This window comes from Rhododendron vialii, chromosome 6a (genome assembly GCF_030253575.1).
Source record: "Rhododendron vialii isolate Sample 1 chromosome 6a, ASM3025357v1".
NCBI classification, from domain to species: Eukaryota; Viridiplantae; Streptophyta; class Magnoliopsida; order Ericales; family Ericaceae; genus Rhododendron; species Rhododendron vialii.
Genome location: NC_080562.1, coordinates 24,951,563 through 24,964,190, shown reverse-complemented (window position 1 = coordinate 24,964,190; position 12,628 = coordinate 24,951,563).

Below are 12,628 nucleotides of genomic sequence, written 5' to 3'. Positions count from 1 at the left end.
TTCAAGAGATATTGTGAATCTTTTTCTTTTATAAGTAATTTCCATTTATGAAGCTAAAAATGCGTACAACCCCAGTAAAACGAGAAGGACAAGAAATCCTCTTTGTCAAGATTTTATACACGAGAAGGCTTCTAGGAAGGTATACGCATAGGCATTAGGGCTGTAAACGAGCCGAATCGAGCCGAATATTAGAATACTCAGATTCGTTCGTTAAGTTTTTTAGCGAATTCGAGCTCGAGCCGAACTCAATGAAAATTATGACGAGCCAAACTCGAACCGAGCTTGCCCAGGTTTGGGTCGAACTCGAGCTTGTTTACGAGCCTTAACGATTCAATAATATCATATTTTTATGTTCTTATATAGGTCTAAAACTGCAAATAAAATTTTCATTATGTACATAAATATGTTCATATACATATAAAAAGATAAAAACATATACATAAGTAAATTTTTAGTAATTGTAAACGTTTAGACTTGTACAAGTTTTAAAATTTTTACTATATAACTATATAAAATCCCCATGATACACATATACTTCAGGTTCGCGAGCCTAATCGAGCCGAATACTGCTGCGTTCATGTTTCGGCTCATTTATGAAACGAGCCTAATATTGAGGTTCAGGTTCGGTTCATTTAGTAGACGAATCGAACTCGAACGAGCTTTTACTGAGTCGAGCCTCGAACAGTTCACGAACGGGCTCAGTTCATTTACAGCCCTAGGTTCTAGCTAGCCCCGAACGGCCTGATTGGATGCAGCCAAAGGTGGGGGATGAAGTAATCCGCCTAGATGAGGAGCTTATGTGATGTTTTTGCCTTGGTTTGGCAAATTAAATCATCTCAAGTCACTATTACGACTATTTAATTCAGGCTAGGGGTATTCTTTATGGACACCTCAAAAGGTGGACATTTAATCCGGGCAGATGAGGCCCTCTTTATCCCCTCCCCTAAAAGCATTCTTATTGTAATAAACAAATGAGTATGGATAAACAAATTTAAGAACAATGCTAAAAAAAACACCACATATTGTAATAAACAAAGTTACAAGTCTTTTAGCAAATAACCAAATTCCATCCATTCCATAACCAAACTTAATAACTTTTACCGATAACCAAAACTCAATAACTAAAAAACACTCCACATTGGAATCTTCTCGTGTGATTGGAACTTGTTTACAATTGGACAAATGTATATTGTGGGGGTATTTTTGGTTAGAGAGGTGCTACTGGTACAGACAAAAAATCTGTATCAGTGCGTACAAACCTCTTTTTGGGCCCATTTTGGGTCTCAAAAAAATGATCGAAATCGCTCATTTTGTTTAAAATACTTTGCTTATGGTTCCTAAAAAAATAAGCTTAATCCGGTATCTATAAGAGTATTTACGAAATATCTAAATTTTGCTCTCCTGAATTCTAGAGCAAAGTTTGAATGTTTTGTAAATACTCTTACCGATACCGGATTAAGCTTATTTTTTTAGGGACCATAAGCAACGTATTTTAAACAAAATGAGCGACTCCAATCATTTTTTTGAGACCCAAAATGGGCCCAAAAAGAGGTTTGTACCCACTGGTACAGATTTTTTTCTATACTAGTAGACTTTTTGTTTTGGTTATGGATGTAAAAATAACGTGGAGATAAAAGTTGTTAAATTTGATTGTGGACTAAATGGATAATCAAATGATGACGTGATACATTTTTGTTATTGGTTTTAATTATTACCATTGCGGATGCTATAACATTTCAATTATAAAACAACCTTATCCATTTTATCCCACATCGAAATCAAGTACTATTTTATCCTTATTTTTTAATATCTTATCCAAACCAACTATTTTTTTATGCCCTCTATAAAAGTCACATTAATGTGGGTCCACCTTCATAAATAATACCCTCTACTATCTTATACCCCTCCATAAATAATACCCCAAAAACTCATCTCGCATCCAATCGGATCGCAAGGGCTTGGCTCGAAACTTAGAAGGTTGTTCTCTGTTATTAAAGTCTCAGGTTCAATTCTATTTTTTTTATCAGCAAAGAAAATTTAATAATCAACGAATTGAAGTTACTTAGAGATTCAATTCCACTTGTCAGCAACTTTGAATACGGCATCAGCGTGAAAAGGCTATGGAAGGGGCTGTAGAGGATAATCCAAGATGCACGCAAGCTGGCCCAGGACTAGGGGTGACAAATTGAACCCTGACCCATTAAGAAACCCAAACTCACATATTAAAAAATAGACCCAACCCAACCCATTTATTAGTTGGGTTAGAATGAGTCCAAACTCATCTAACCCATTTATTATTGGGTCTTGATTGGGTTTCAATTGAGTCAATTTAAATGTCCAATAGGTCATGAACATTACCCAATAAAAAAATAAAACTACCACAGAAATGAAAAAAAACAAAAGTAAACATGTTACGTAAAGCGAATCGTTTTCTTGGTCAAATCGGAAATTGGTGACTCGGTTTGAACGGTTTCATGTTACGAATTCCAGTTACAGTACAAGTTAAGTCGAGCCAAGTTTTGTAGTGACACTAAACGAACCAAAAATTCAAACTCAAACTTTGTTTGTTTGTAAAAGAGTCGAGTCCGGTTCGAGCCGAGCTTAAACAAAACGAGCCGAGGATTCAGAGTGTTGAGCTCGACTCATTTATTGTTCGAGCCTAATACTTGAGTTTGAACTCGACTCAATTACTAAACGAGCAGCGGGCTAAGCCGAGCCTTGAGTGATCATTTTGTTCGTCTCGTGATCTTGTCTACTACGTATTGCATAGTCCCTGACGTACAAAACTACAAATGCACATTGGACACGTGACTTGGCCACTAGGTGACCCATTCGCGACTGTGAGGCAATGGGGTGTCTCATATCTCACCTGGCTTCCAAACTCGCCTTCTTCCCGCCGTCTCCGCCCACCTACTCTGTAAAGAACTCTTCTGACGGCAAGCTCGCGGCCGTCGCGACTGCGTCGCCCACGCCGATCGCCGTCTACGGCTCCCTCGACGTGTTATTAATAGACACCAAGAGAGGGAACAAGATCGTAGCTTTCTATTTGAGAAACCCATGTGCGAGGCTCACTCTGCTTTACTCTCATGAAAATGCGGTTGATTTGGGCCAGTTGTTTGACCTATTCGACAAAACTAAACCCCATTGGGTTTGTGTTTTTCTTCTTTTTCCTATGTTTTTTATTCTCAATTAATTATATGTTAATCTGACAGAAGGTTTAAAGAAGCTAATAGAACATAAAAATCACCAACAATTTAGAAAAGAAAATCAAGTAAAAAAAAACCCTCAAAACTCTGAATTGCTAAGCCCAAAATTTTCTAAAATTTCAACAGAATCTCCATTCGGTTCAGTAATTTAGTATATAGAGGTAATTTGGTCATTTTAGTATATAGGGGTATTATGGTAACTTTAGTATGCAAGGGTAATTTGATCATTTAAATGTACAATGGTGATATGGTCATTTCAGTCTATATAGGTATTTAAGTCATTTTTAATTTTAATTGAATTAATGGGCGAGTTGGATTTGATTTTAAATAAACAAAAATGATTCGTGCACAGCAAGCTGTGCACAGCAGCCGTTTTCTCCCACCTCGGGTCGCACAAAGATGATCGGAGCCGCTCATTTTGTTCAAAATATATCGTTTAAGGTCTCTGTAAAAAATGAGCTTCGTTCGATATCCTTTGAGGCGTTAACAAAACACCCAAAATCACTTCAGAATTTAGGCTCATCTTTGTGCGACCCGAGGCGGGAGAAAACTGCTGCTGTGCACAGCAGTCTGTGCACATAGCACAGCTCTTAAATAAATGTGTTGAGTTGGGTATGGGTAATTGGATTTATAATTAATTGGGTCAATAGCCCATTAAAGACCTAATTCACTTATAACTTATCCAATTTGACCCAAACTTGCCTATTTTACACCACTACCTAGGACCCTCCATTAGGGAAAATAAAAAAACCTTGATTGAGGCAAGCAAGGCTGTTTCTGGAGGAGATTGTGCTTGAATTCCCTTTCCCCCTTTTCTCCCAATTTCAAGAATCTGGCCTTTAATTGGAAGTTCCACCGAGTGTGGGGGAATGCTCATAGCTTTACCAAGAGACAAGCGAGGGAGGAAGGATCGGCAACGATTAGGTGGCTTAATTATGGCTGCTGATTTTGCCACTTCTTTTTGTGTTAACGTCACTTTCCTGCAAGTGTATTTTTGGTGCAAAAATATACTTGCAAAAGAGTGACGTTAACAAAAAAAAAAAAAGTGATAAAATCATTCTTCTTAATTATTAGGTCTTTAGAATGATTTGGATGACTGTATTTAACAGGGAAACGTCCTTTTCCCCTAATTTCCATCAAACACGCAAAATAACCTTTTGGTCAAGTAAAAACGAGTTTTTATACTTTTTCGGGCACATTTGATTATGAGATTATTAAGAAGGGAGAAGGTTTAACTTTTCGGGCACGTTTTAGTGGGATTCTCAGAAGGGAGAAGATTTGGTTAGAGAATCTCCAATCAAATTTTGTATATTATTACGGATTATATGTCACTCCAATCATGATTTTTATCGAGTCTCTGTGTAGAGACCTCATACTAAATCTCCAAAACATAGAGAGACTCCTCCAAAAAAAATCGAAAATGATATTGGTACCGACGGGGTTGGTACTGAAATAGTAGGGACGGCCGCGTCAGGCCGTCTCCGGCTACCGGACGGCCGATTTGAGCCGTCCAAAAGTTATACTCCTAAAAAAAAAAAATGAGGGGCCTACATATATACAAGAAAAATGGGTGCTCGGATCAAGCACTCTACACACGTCGGATGCCGTTGATTCCCGCACGAGGTGCCCATCAATTTTTTTTTTAGAATTTTTGGACGGCTCGAATTGCCCGTCCGGTGGCTGGAGACGGCCCGGCGGCCGTCCCTACGATTTCGGTACCGACGGGATCGGTACCAATAGTGCTACTAAAACAAAATGCAGTGTAATATCTACAGTATATCTTATTTTCAACTTTTTCATATATTTAATGGAGTAAGATTTTGCAGGACAACTTCTAAAATGTTGATAGATATTATACGATTATTTTTTAAAAAAATAATGGTGATAGTGTTTGAAAAGTAGTGAGGGGTATTGGTATTTTGTGATAGTATATGATATGAATAGTTTTACATTCTGCAACAAATTTTCATATTAAAGTACAATTTGTCTATTCTCAACTGCCTAATTTAAGGGAATAATTTTGGGCACTCCACTTTTTGATAACCAAACTCTAGTGTTAAGAATACGTGTAATTTGAACAAAAAATATAAATGTTAGAGTGTGGTTATCAAAAAGTGAAGTGCCAAAATCAATTACTCCTACGATAATTTTTTATTTCCAAATTTTAGCGAAGTGCTTCCATGTATTCTGGACTTGTTAATATCACTTGGATAGTTGTAGTTCTATTAGGTGAATATTGTTTTAAGATACAATTCAAACATCTCACATAATGTCTAAATGTTGCATGATCGATCGATGAATGACGAGGGTTTCGAGTTTTTTTTCAAATTGCACGTAGAATAAATGAAATGGTGAAAAGATACTTCCAAACCGTGTAAAATTATTTCTTCTAAACAAGTAGGAGTACATATTTATGGAATTCTATGTGTCTTTTATAACAAAGAAAAAAACATGTTACTTCAGAAAACCTAGTTTGAACAACTAAAAATGAAAAGACATAACTATTTACTTATCAATAAGTGGAACTAGCAGTGCATCGCACATCTATTTAAACGATCATATATATATAGACAAAATATTCTTAATATTGCTACTTATCAAAAAATAAAATAAAAACTTAATCTTGCTATATATTATGGTGAAGAGTGTTTTAGCTTGTGAGAGCAACTATGATATGATTTCTAACTATTTTTCGGCCCATTCCATTTTGCACCCAGTCATAAGTATATATCAGTTGGAATCTAAGACACGCAAGGGACATCTAGAAGTTGAAAGCAGAGTGAAATGTGCGCATGTTCAAACCTATACTACTACTTCGATAGTGTTTTGATGAAGTAGCACTGAAGATGAAAATTTGAGTTGAATAAGAACAGATCATAAGAGTCCTGATTACACAAAGTTATGTTTATCTTATATTAACCATTTTGTAATTTCATTTCTTATCATATTTTTATGCAATTTTTATCAGCATTTCGTAACTTCTTTTCTTATCATATTTTTAAACTATCTTTTGCACATAAAAAAAAAAAAAAAAACTTTTTTTGTCAATTATTTTTTCTTTTCACAAATTGTTTTAGAAAAGCATAACCAATAGTGTGTTGCCACTTGTCATTATATCAAACCTTCTCACTAATCTACCATTTTACTTAACATATATAGTGTATATATATATGCCAAGCACAAAAAAAAAGAAAAAAAAAGGTGCATATATATAGATGTCCATAGACACCATATCTAAGAGTATTTGTTAGCAGAGATTCCCTCCCTCTCTTCAAAATAAATTTTTTTTAACAACAGTCCCCACATTTGTTGGTTGTCTTATTGTAATGCACTTCCAATCTTGTGTATTTTAATGTGAGAATTATTAGCCAAGAAATTCTCATGTAGACGATTTATTAATTAAAAATATAATTATTTATTCCGTGCTCTCGAAAAATTGAAGAGGAAATCTTACGAGATCCGTTCACTCCAACCTACTGTACATGACTTTTCCACGCAATATTTTCAAGTCAACCGGATAGCACACAAATACGGGACTGGAGGAGCGTGACGTGCAGCCCCATACTGCACAGCGTGCTGTGCATGGCAAATCGGTCTCGCTCCAATGATCGGAATCGTTCATTTCGTAGAGCTCGTCGTGTAGATTAAGTGTACCAAAAATCAATTCGATAAGAAATCATTAAGTGTCTCATCCTAACATTATTATCTTGAAATTATTAAGTGTACCAAAAAACAGTGAATTTTATCTAGTGTTTCGGATCCATCCGTTTCAAGATAATAATGTTCGGATGAAACACTCAATAATATCTGATCGAGCTGATTTTCGGTGCACTTATTCTACACGACGAGCTCTACGAAGTGAACGATTTCCATCATTGGAGCGAGACCGGAGCAACGACAATTTGCCCTGCACAGCATGCTCCTCCGGTCCACAAATACGAGAGACATATATTACGATTGTTTTTGCCATCATTGAGCGTGACCATAGGGGCTCCCGACCTGCTGTGGAATGTCCGGTTCGAGCCATAACTACTGTTAGTGAGGAAAGACCGTTACCACGGCACTACCTAGGTGGACAACTGGCACAGGGCCCTCCACGAGTCCCTCCAGCTCATATATATTTTTTGCAACTGGAAGGGCTCGAACTCCAGTGCACGCGGAGGGAGAGGCACTTAAGCGAGAAATTATTCATTGCCCTTGGGGCAACACGTCACTCTTGCCACCAACAGCCTACAACCAATCAAAATTTGCAAAGTAAATTTTTATTCCCCATCTGACACCCCACCCTCGACCTCACAACATTTTTTCCACACTTTTCCCGGATTACCCCCGGCTCTCCCCACAGTTGCGTTTTAGTTTTAAAAAAAAATTCAAAACCATCCTTTTGCAATCTTATGGAACAGAAACGTAATTATGAGAGCCTTAAAGCCAAAATTTAACTATGTCTCTTTAGAATAATATGATCAGAATAAAAATATCTACACACCCGTTTAAACGGATTAAAAATTGAAGCAATTAATTTTTTAATCATATTTTTTAATATATAAACGGTCTAAAAAAATTAAGTGTTTAAATTTTCACTCCGTTTAAATAGGTGGAAAGATCCCAGTAGTGTCCCCAAAGACCTAGAAATTATTTTAAAAAAATATGGAGGAAAAATTTGTACCGATTTGCACCGCTTAAATTTGCACCGATTATCTAACTTTTGGGTCAATCGCAAAAGATAAATCTCTTTTGTGAATTTCTTAGGCCCCATTTCACTAAACCTTTTTAAATTTTCACTCCGCTTAAATTTGCACCGATTTAGGAGTGAAAATTTAAGCTTTTAGACAGTTTATATATTAAAAAATATAATTAAAAAATTAAGTATTTCAATTTTTAATCCAATTGAACGGGTGTGTAGATATTTTTATTCTGATCATATTATTCTAAAAAGACATAGTTAAATTTTGGCTTTAAAGCTCTCATAATTATGTTTCTGTTCCATAGGATTGCAAACGGATGGTTTTGAATTTTTTTTTTTAAAACTAAAACGGCAACTGTGGGGAGAGCCGGGGGTAATCCGGGAAAAGTGTGGAAAAAATGCTGTGGGGTCGGGGGTGGGGTGTCAGAGGGGGAATAAAAATTTACTTTGCAAATTTTGTTTGGTTGTAAGCTGTTGGTGGCAAAAATGACGTGTTGCCCCAAGTGCAATGAATAATTTCTCCACTTAAGCCCATCACCTATGCCAAGTGGGCTACCACCCTGATGGTCGATTATTTTTGTTCGATAGTCAGGAAGTCGCTCATGGTGTGTGTTGCAGATCAGACTTGCTGCTATTTATTTGTCGAGGGTAACATGTCAACTCCATAAAATCACGCACAGAGAATCCCCTCTCATATACTGAAGTGATGTGCTTTGTGTGTGTGGGGTCTTCTTTGTGTTGGATGAGGTTTTGAAAACTTATAATAGGCCCCGTTCCGGAACGGGTTTAAAGTCCTTATTTTTTAAGAAGGCAATTTCAAGCTCAAAAATTATAGGTTTATTGAAATCTAAAAATATGTAATATGGATCTTGTTTGATAGATCTCATTGAGATCTTTAATACGATGCAAAAAAAATTAAAAAATTATTTTTCATTTACATTATTTTTTAATTTGAAAATGTGAAATAAGTACTTATTTTTTAAGAAGGTGTTCTGGAACGGGGCCTAATTATGATGCGATTATATATATCCTGCTTTGGACCCCTCTAATAGAGCATCTCCAATCCACCTCTATTTCTCCAAAATAGAGGATGGATATGACACATTGAATGGAGATTTTATAATTTATTCTCTTTTTTCTTCACTTTTTGTAATTTTTGGAAGAATTTTTGAGGGACCCACCGTCCTTTTTAGAGTTTGGTCTTCCAAAAGTAAATTTGGTCCTCTAAAAATGGAGTACCAAGAGTAAATTTGGAGTACAAAATTCTTCCAAACTCTAAAAAAGAAAATGGATCCCTCAAAAATTCTTCCAAAAAGTACAAAAAGTGAAAAAAAATAGAATAAATTATAAAAAATTTCCTGGACTCTTCTATCGTGTCTCATAAATTGGAAATAGATGCACCCTCACTTGTCTCTGTCCCAGAGTTTTTTCCCCTTTTGTCCAATCAGCAATCAAAATCTTTTCTCACGTCACGACAAATAGTAGTCTGCAATTTAACAACTCAAGTGCCGTTTCGCTTTCTTTTAAATTTTTTTTAAAAAAAAGGCAATTTTAAATTCAAATATAATAAAAATAAAAAATAAATTTTCAATTTTTTTTGCACCGTTTAAAAGATCTTAATGAAATCTATCAAATAAGATCTATATTAGTAAAAAAATTATTTGCATAAACACATAATTTTTGAGCTTGAAATTACATTTCCTTTCAAAAAATTCTTTTTCCAAGAAATTGGAACGGAGCCTCAATCTGTTTATTTAGTAAGTCTAATATTTCTTGACGATATGAAATACTTTTGATTTTTTTTGAACTGATGAAACATCAAACTCCGTTCCCGTTTCTTAAAAAAGAAACTTTTAGAAAATAAAGGTAATTTCAAGTTCAAAAATCATGTATTTACACAAATAATTTTTCTATCAATATAGATCTTAGTTGATAGATCTCATTGAGATCTTTTAAACGGTGCAAAAAAAATTAAAATGTTACTTTTTATTTTTATTATATTTAAATTTAAAATTACCTAAAAAAAAGGTTTAGACAAAAACGGAACGGACCCATTCGAAATACTCACCGTCCAGTTCTCCTGTTATATGAAAGGTTTATTTAGGTAGACGTCAATATCCGATCATCAATATTTCTTCCATTCAAGCTATCTAAAAATTTAGACCTATGAAATAAATGATTCAGATCGCCAAATAAAATTATTATAAATGTTTGAGAAATTGATTTTTACAGTCTAGTTTTGGCGTTTCAATTGTAAATTGGAAAGCTATCAGTAAAAAATGGAACGCGAATATCAATTTTCAAATGTTTAATACTAGTAATTTACTCCCTCCGGCTCAATTCATTAATCACTTTTGGGAGTGCGAGCCACTTTTCAATTGATTATGCGTAGTGATAATGCTAAAATCGTTTTTGTTAGTGCCAAAATTTCAGTGTATAGAAGTCTTTGTACATTGCAAATGGTACAAGTCTTTTGTACACTAGAGTTTTGATACTAACAAAAACAGTTTTGACACCAACAAAAACGGTTTTGACATTATCATTTCTCATGATTATATTTTGCAAGTTATAATTTGTTAGATGATTTCGAAAATATCGTTTAAAAGAGCTTATTAAATCTATCAAACAAGATCTATATTGTATATAAACAGTATTACTCCCTCTGTCCCAGTTTGCTTGTCCAATTTCGACATATGTGCCTTTTAAAAAATTGTCTATATCTCACGATCTATAATGTTTTACATAATTTCGAAAACATTATATTTAAAATCTAATTGAAATCTATCAAATAAGATGCATATTGCTGATAAAAAATATTATAAATTGAAACATATAAATAATTTTGTAAGAGATTCCAAATAATAAAAATAGACAAACAAATTGGGACAGAAAAAATATCAATTAAAGAATAATTATTTTTTTATACGATTAAAATAGGATGCGAGAATACGATTAAAATAGGATGCGAGACCAAAGAATGGAGAGGAGTACACTGTATGAAAGTCACATCCCCAGGACCCACAAGAACACTACTGCTCCAAAAGCAGGGTGAGTTTCACAATGAGGTCAGGCCCACGTTTGCTCCATACGTGTCCCATAATGATTGGAGTTCTAATCACCACCAGAGGTGAAAAGAAATTCTTTTTCTCTTTTTCTCTTTTTTGGTCGAGAGGTGCTTTTCCCCCCTCCTGACACACACCCCTCCCGACCCCACCCTCGCTCTTCCAAATATACCCCCAGCCTATTTTCTCCTTTATTTACTTAATAATATTTATATCTTTTTTCTCTTTTATTTATTAAATATTATTTAAATGTTCCGATTTATAATCCGGTTGAATCGGTGCAAAGATCTAATTTTTTTATCATTTTATCCTCAATGGTCATAATAATTCTTTGGCTCTAAGGCCTTTCAGCGAGCATCCTAAGAGAGTTCTAAAACTAAATAAAAAGTCTTAGGGTGCTCGTTGAAAGGCTTTAGAGTCAAAAATTTATTATGAACATGTAGGATAAAATGATCAAAAAAATAACATTTTCGCACCGATTCAAACGGATTAAAAATTGAAACACTTATTTTTTTTACATAGTTTATATATTAAAAATATAGTTAAGAAATTAAGTGTTTTAATTTTCAATAAGTTTAAACCGGTGCAAAGATCTTATTTTCTGGTCATTTTATCTTAAATAGTCATAATGGATTTTTGGCTCTTAGGCCCTTCAATGGGCACTTATTTTGATTCTACAACTTTTGACATATTATTTCCGTCTCATGAGCATTATGTTCAAAATTTCATTTTTTACCCTCCACCACATTTCGTTTGGATCCTTTCATATTAGAAGTGTTCGCTTAAATGAAAAAGTATTATTAGTTCGTCTTGCTAAGAGGAATTTAAAATTTTTTAAAATTATGATTGGAACTCAAAAATTTTTGAAAAAACACAAAATAAAGCAAAGAAGACAGTTTAACAAACACGAAAGATTTGCAAAAAAAAAAACATTTTCGCACCGATTCAAACGGATTAAAAATTGGAACGCTTATTTTTTTTACATAGTTTATATATTAAAAATATAGTTAAGAAATTAAGTGTTTTAATTTTCAATATGTTTAAACCGGTGCAAAGATCTTATTTTCTGGTCATTTTATTTTAAATGGTCATAACGGATTTTTGGCTCTTAGGCCTTTCAATGGGCACTTATTTTGATTCTACAACTTTCGACATATTATTTCCGTCTCATGAGCATTATGTTCAAAATTTCATTTTCTCCCTCCACCACATTTTGTTTGGATCCCTTCATATTAGAAGTGTTCGCTTAAATGAAAAAGTATTATTAGTTCGTCTTGCTAAGAGGAATTTAAAATTATGATTGGAACTCAAATTTTTTTTGAAAAAATACAAAATAAAGCAAAGAAGACAGTTTAACAAATACGAAAGATTTGCAAATAGGAAATTGATAATGCCAAAACAATTATAGACAAGCAAAACAAAGTATTTTCTCCCAAACTAAAAAAGATAAGTATGGAGTGATTTTCTCCCGAGCCATTCTACTAGCATTAAAATCAATTTTCTCTATCACACACACTTCGGGGTAGGTTTGAATTAAAAAGTAGGGAGTGATTTTTTTTCACCTTTATTCAATTTTTTTTGCATTTGTTAGTTTTGCGTCAAATTTTTGTGACTTATTGATTCGTCTCGACGAGAGTAACAAAAAAATTATAATTTTTTTATTGGAACCCAATTTT